The sequence below is a fragment of the Triticum urartu genome, chromosome 3A (assembly GCF_056163025.1).
Source record: "Triticum urartu cultivar PI428250 chromosome 3A, HENAU_Tu73, whole genome shotgun sequence".
NCBI lineage: Eukaryota > Viridiplantae > Streptophyta > Magnoliopsida > Poales > Poaceae > Triticum > Triticum urartu.
Genome location: NC_141875.1, coordinates 385295119 through 385302259, shown reverse-complemented (window position 1 = coordinate 385302259; position 7141 = coordinate 385295119). Strand labels below are relative to the sequence as shown.

At 48.4% G+C, this 7141-nt stretch overlaps 1 long non-coding RNA gene across 1 annotated transcript; it reads left to right on the top strand.

Moving 5' to 3' along the window:
- Positions 1 to 509: 509 nt before the first annotated feature.
- LOC147979781 (uncharacterized) lies at positions 510 to 3967 on the top strand. Its single transcript, XR_015619015.1, has 3 exons — positions 510 to 999; positions 2283 to 2360; positions 3653 to 3967. It is a non-coding gene; the product is annotated as an uncharacterized LOC147979781 (long non-coding RNA).
- Positions 3968 to 7141: the final 3174 nt, after the last annotated feature.

The window sequence follows — 7141 nt, the reverse complement described above, 5'->3', positions numbered from 1 at the left end:
TTCACCAAAAGGAACGAGTTCCTTTGATGGCATGCTTGAAACTGGATGTGATGTCCGGATAATTAAGCTACATCGAACCTCTGCTAATGATGCCATGTCACTCGGTTACTGTTGTTAATCTCGCGTTAGTTGAAACCCGATTCAAATTCTAATTTAAAATAAAGTCAAATTATTATTTCTTCAAATAGTAAAAAAAAGTTCCTTGTGTTGAAAATATTCAATAAGAAATTTTGATGAATTAACCAACCTCATTTGAATTATTAAAATTCCCTTAACAAATTAATATGTGGTCAAACAACACATAGCTTGGCCATTTTGAATTCTAAAAATAATTATCCTTTTCCAATTATTCTACAAACTTGTGTGTGGCTCAACAATATTGTTGACAATTTTTGTGCAAAGTTTCACCTTCGACTAAATTCTTTTGGTAACTCAATTAAAATGAAGAGTAGTAAAGAAATAAAGAAAACCAGAAAAGACTAGCTAAGGGAAAATAGAAAAGAGGAGGACCTACTCTACCGGAAGATTTGGCCCATCTAGCACCATAGCAGGCCCAGCCCACACAGGCCTCCTTCTGCCTCCAGCTACAGGAGGAGAGAGGTCGTGGCGTGCATCCATGGCGCCTTGGCCATGGATGGCCTCCACGTCGCCCTCCACACGACCTATATGGATGTCGAACGAAACCCTAGAGCACTCCCTTCCTTTTCCCCCCTCAACCCCCCTTCGCCCCTACCTCTACTGCTCGGATTCGAGTTCGGAAGATCCGCGGTGACCACTGCCTCTCCGTCGATTGATGCATCCACAGGCCCCTCCGGCGTGCGAGGGCATGTCCTGGAGGTCCGTCCCGGTCGACAGCGTCTGTTCCGGCCGTTGGAGCAAGCAGGGGAGCCGCGTAGAAGGCGTCATCGTCTTCTTCTTCGTCCGGCCGTCGCAACCCCTCCGTCACCAGCGCCTCTCCGGTCCACCTCAGCCTTACTCAAGCACCTCTTCTGGCTCGCGGTGAGCTCCTCTCCCGTTTTCCCTGTTTTCCCGATTCGATTCATCGCCTTAGATGCCGCCGCGCAACGCCGCACCTGCCATGGCCGAAACACCGCCGTAGCCGCCCCGGGCTCGCCCCGCGCGTGCTCGCTGCACCCGTGGTCGTGCTCCCCGTAGCTCTGGCCGTACCAGGCCGCCCCCTCGTGCGTGTGTCCGCTCGGGCTGCGCCCCTGCTGCTGCTGCGTTGGTAATTGCTGCTGCTTGTGACTGCCGCTGCTATTTGCTGCTCTGCTTGGCTGCAGCTCGGTGCTGTTGCCGCCTGCTATTGCTCCTTGCCGCCACCCGTGCCCACCTCCACAGCCGCCGTGCCCGGCCGCAGCCGCCAGCGTCCACTTTGAGCCCGCGCGCTGGCCACGCCCTGCTCGCCCAAGCTCCCCGCGCGCCCGTCCGCTGGTTCCAGTCGCGCCCGTGCTGGTGCGCTGCTGCTGCTCATTGTACTGCTGTTGTTTATGTCGCTGCTGTTGCTCATGCTATTGCCGCTGATTCTACTGCTGCCTAGTGTCGTTGTTGCTTTCTACTGCCGCTGTTGTGGCCAGCCGTGGTTTAGTTAGTAGCTAGTTTAGGAATAGTTAGTGCTTAGGTTAACAGATTGTCTAATAAGGTGTAGTCTATGACGTGTGGTCTCCCTGAATTAGATTAAAGAAATATCATGTAGGAAATTATTAAAACACAAGCATGTGGGTCCCCTGTTAGTTAAACTATTTTAAATAAAATCTGTTAAGTAGTAGTCAATGACAAGTGGCCCCTGGCTAGTTTGGCTAGTCAACTGATCCACAATTGACTGTTGACTAACCAATCAACTGGGCCCATTGTCAGCCAAACAAGCACATCTCCGAGTACACTCTCTGTGTACCCATAGCAATTAAGGTTAATATATTTTCAAATTAAAATTAAATCCAAAAAATTAGAAAATCATTTAACACTTTAAAAATTAATAAAAAAAAATCTGTAATTCGGATGAAAATACTTTGTACATGAAAGTTGCTCAGAATTTCGAGACGAATCCGAATACGCAACCCGTTCGTCCGCCACACGTCCCTAGCATAGCAAACACACAACTTTCTCCCTCCAGTTCGTCTGTCCGAAAACGCGAAACACCGGAGATGCTTTCCCGGTTGTTTTCCCCCTTCGTCGGTATCACCTCCTACTACGTTAGCGCACACCTAGCACCATTACTTGTCATGTAATACATCGATATGCATCTGTTTGCATTGTATTCATTGTTTCTTCCTCCTCTCCGGTAGACTAAGAGACTGACGTCGCTGCTGGTGCCCCGATCGACTACTGTGTTGACGATCCCTTCTTCTTGCCAGAGCAACCAGGCAAGCCCCCCTTGACCACCAGATATCGCCTATTCTTCTCTCTACTGCTTGCATTAGAGTAGTGTAGCATGTTACTGCTTTTCGCTAATCCTATTCTGATGCATAGCCTGTCATTGTTGCTCCAGCTGTTGATACCTTACCTGCAATCCTAATGCTTAGTATAGGATGCTAGTTTATCATCAGTGGCCCTACATTCTTGTCCGTCTTCCATGCTATACTATCGGGCCGTGATCACTCGGGAGGTGATCACGGGTATATACTATATACTTTATACATGATACATGTGATGACTAAAGTCGGGTTGGCTCGAGGAGTACCTGCGGTTGATTCACGAATTGGGGGCTGGAAGGACATACTTTCCCGATAGCCCTCTGTGTGGATCTTTGTGGCGAAGCAACAGGGTAGGTTGAGACCACCTAGGAGAGAGGTGGGCCTGGCCTTGGTCGGCGTTCGCGGTTATTTCAAGATAACACGTTTAACGAGATCTTGGTATTTGATCTGAGTCTGGCTACGCACTAACCATCTAAGCGGGGACAGTTATGGGCACTCGACGTCGTGGTATCAGCCGAAGCCTTCATGACGTCAGCGACTGAGCGGCGCGCGCCGGATTGGACTGAAACGCCTGCTAGGCTAGGTCTGCTTCCGGCCGCGTTCGCAACGTGCAGGTGTGCAAAGGGAGATGGGCCCAAACCCCTGCGCCATAGGATTTAGACCGGCGTGCTGACCTCTTTGTTGTGCCTAGGTAGGGCTGCGACGTGTTGATCTTCCGAGGCCGGGCATGACCCAGAAAAGTGTGTCCGGACAAAGGGGATCGAGCGTGTTGGGAAATGTGGTGCACCCCTGCAGGGAAGTTGATCTATTCGAATAGCCGTGTCCCTCGGTAAAAGGACGACCCGGAGTTGTACCTTGACCTTATGACAACTAGAATCAGATAATTAATAAAACACACCCTTCCAAGTGCCAGATACAACCGGTGATCGCTCTCTCACAGGGCGACGAAGAGAGGATAATCGGTTAGGATTATGCTATGCGATGTTACTTGGTGAACTTACCTTCTGCTCTCTTCTACATGCTGCAAGATGGAGGTGGCCAGAAGCGTAGTCTTCGATAGGACTAGCTATCCCCCTCTTATTTCGGCATTCCGCAGTTCAGTCCACATATGATACCCTTTTCCATTTGATACCAATGCATACATATGTAGTGTAGCTCCTTGCTTGCGAGTACTTTGGATGAGTACTCACGGTTGCTTTGCTCCCCCTTTTCCCCTTCCTATACCCGATTCCTGCGACTAGACGATGGAGCCTAGGAGCCAGACGCCACTGTCGATGACGACTACTACTACTCGGGAGGTGCCTACTACTACGTGCAGCCCGCTAACGACGACCAGGAGTAGTTTAGGAGGATCCCAGGTAGGAGGCCTGCGCCTCTTTCGATCCGTATCCCAGTTTGTACTAGCCTTCTTAAGGCAAACTTGTTTAACTTATGTTTGTACTCAGATATTTTTGCTTCCGTTGACTCGTCTATGATCGAGCTTTTGTATTCGAGCCCTCGAGGCCTCTGGCTTGTAATATGATGCTTGTATGACTTATTTTATTTGTAGAGTTGTGTTGTGGTATCTTCCCGTGAGTCCCTAATCTTGATCGTACATGTTTGCGTGTATGATTAGTGTAGGATTGAGTCGGGGGGCGGCACAAGTTGGTATCAGAGCCGACTGCCTGTAGGAATCCCCCTTCCACACTCCTTGGCCAAAGTTGAGTCTAGTCGATGAAAACTGTTTTACTAACATGGCTGTGCGGCCCATGGGCCCACGTCGCCTTTTGGGTGGTATTAGGATCTTTTACTCCTCGTCTATACTCTGGGACTCTGATCTCTCTTCTATTCGGGTTAAATAATTTTGCTAACCCTAACTCTAGGTTCTCGTAAATACTTTCTTCCGGAGAGCCCCTTCATTCCAGATGATGGTCTGCTTCACCAGAAGATTTCAAAAATTCTCTCCGTTATTCTCTCGAGACCTTGTGCCCACCACTTTTGCTATTCCCGACCACCGATAAATCCTTATGGATAACTACATATACTTGACATTCTTACACCAACCCCATTGATCTTGTTATTACAAGATACCCCAAAATACTCGTTGTTGTTCCGAGAATCCTTGTGCCTACCGCCTTGCAGTTCCTTATCACCTGAATACACCTACAAATTAATCCTCACACACATCGAGGATTTTATCTTCCCAGTTGATTCATGTATTTCACAAAGGTCTTCGAAATACTATTCGATCTTCCGAAAATCCTCAGTAGCTTATTGCTCTTGAAATTCTTTGCTTGCTTGCATTATGGTTAATCCCATATGTATAGTAATCTTATTGGCATTCTTTGCCACCGTCATTTTGATCCTGTTGATTCAACATGAGTGTGAATGCACGCAATCATCAGTCGGATCCTAGAATTCATCCTTCCGGCTCAGACGCCAGTTTAAACATGAGCTGGATCTCGACCATGTTGGAAATATGCCCTAGAGGCAATAATAAATTGGTTATTATTATATTTCCTTGTCCATGATAATCGTTTATTATCCATGCTAGAATTGTATTGATAGAAAACTCAGATACATGTGTGGATACATAGACAACACCATGTCCCTAGTAAGCCTCTAGTTAACTAGCTCGCTGATCAATAGATGGTTACGGTTTCCTGACCATGGACATTGGATGTCGTTGATAACGGGATCACATCATTAGGAGAATGATGTGATGGACAAGACCCAATCCTAAGCCTAGCACAAAGATCGTGTAGTTCGTATGCTAAAGCTTTTCTAAATGTCAAGTATCATTTCCTTAGACCATGAGATTGTGCAACTCCCGGATACCGTAGGAATGCTTTGGGTGTGCCAAACGTCACAACGTAACTGGGTGGCTATAAAGGTGCACTACGGGTATCTCCGAAAGTGTCTGTTGGGTTAGCACGAATCGAGACTGGGATTTGTCACTCCGTGTGACGGAGAGGTATCTCTGGGCCCACTCGGTAGGACATCATCATAATGTGCACAATGTGACCAAGGAGTTGATCACGGGATGATGTGTTGTGGAACGAGTAAAGAGACTTGCCGGTAACGAGATTGAACAAGGTATCGGATACCGACGATCGAATCTCGGGCAAGTACAATACCGCTGGACAAAGGGAATTGAATACGGGATTGATTGAATCCTTAACATCGTGGTTCATCCGATGAGATCATCGTGGAACATGTGGGATCCAACATGGGTATCCAGATCCCGCTGTTGGTTATTGATCGGAGAGTCGTCTCGGTCATGTCTGCATGTCTCCCGAACCCGTAGGGTCTACACACTTAAGGTTCGGTGACGCTAGAGTTGTAGAGATATTAGTATGCGGTAACCCGAAAGTTGTTAGGAGTCCCGGATGAGATCTCGGACGTCACGAGGAGTTCCGAAATGGTCCGGAGGTAAAGATTTATATATGGGAAGTCCTATTTTGGCCACCGGAAAATGTTCGGGATTTTTCGGTATTGCATCGGGAAGGTTCTAGAAGGTTCCGGAGTGGGGCCCACCTGCATGGGGGGACCCACATGAATGTGGGTGGTGGGGGCAAGGCCCCACACCCCTGGTCAAGGCGCACCAAGATCCCCCCTCAAAAGGAATAAGATCATATCCCGAAGGGATAAGATCAAGATCCCTAAAAAGGGGGGATAACAATCGGTGGGGAAGGGAAATGATGGGATTTCTTTCCCCCACCTTTGCCAACGCCCCAATGGACTTGGAGGGCAAGAAACCAGCCCCCTCCACCCCTATATATAGTGGGGAGGCGCATGGGAGCCGCACCCTAGCCCCTGGCGCCTCCCTCTCCCCTCGTAACACCTCTCCCTCTCGCTGAGCTTGGCGAAGCCCTGCCGAGATCCTCGCTGCTTCCACCACCACGCCGTCGTGCTGCTGGATCTCCATCAACCTCTCCTTCCCCCTTGCTGGATCAAGAAGGAGGAGACGTCTTCCCCAACCGTACGTGTGTTGAACGCGGAGGTGCCGTCCGTTCGACGCTCGGTCATCGGTGATTTGGATCACGACGAGTACGACTCCATCAACCCCGTTCTCTTGAACGCTTCCGCTCGCGATCTACAAGGGTATGTAGATGCACTCCTCTATCTCGTTGCTAGATGATTCCATAGATTGATCTTGGTGATGCGTAGAAAAATTCAAAATTCTGCTACGTTCCCCAATAGTGGCATCATGAGCCAGGTCTATGCGTAGTTTCTATGCACGAGTAGAACACAAAGTAGTTGTGGGCGTCGATTTTGTCAATTTACTTGCCGTTACTAGTCTTATCTTGATTCGGCGGCATCGTGGGATGAAGCGGCCCGGACCGACCTTACACGTACACTTACGTGAGACAGGTTCCATCGACTGACATGCACTAGTTGCATAAGGTGGCTAGCGGGTGTCTGTCTCTCCCACTTTAGTCGGATCGGATTCGATGAAAAGGGTCCTTATGAAGGGTAAATAGAAATTGGCATATCACGTTGTGGTTTTGGTGTAGGTAAGAAACGTTCTTGCTAAGAAACCTATGACAGCCACGTAAAAATTTGCAACAACAATTAGAGGACGTCTAACTTGTTTTTGCAGCATATGTCGTGTGATGTGATATGGCCAAAAGGATGTGATGTATGAGATTGATCATGTTCTTGTAATAGGAATCACGACTTGCATGTCGATGAGTATGACAACCGGCAGGAGCCATAGGAGTTGTCTTAATTTATTTATGACCTGCGTG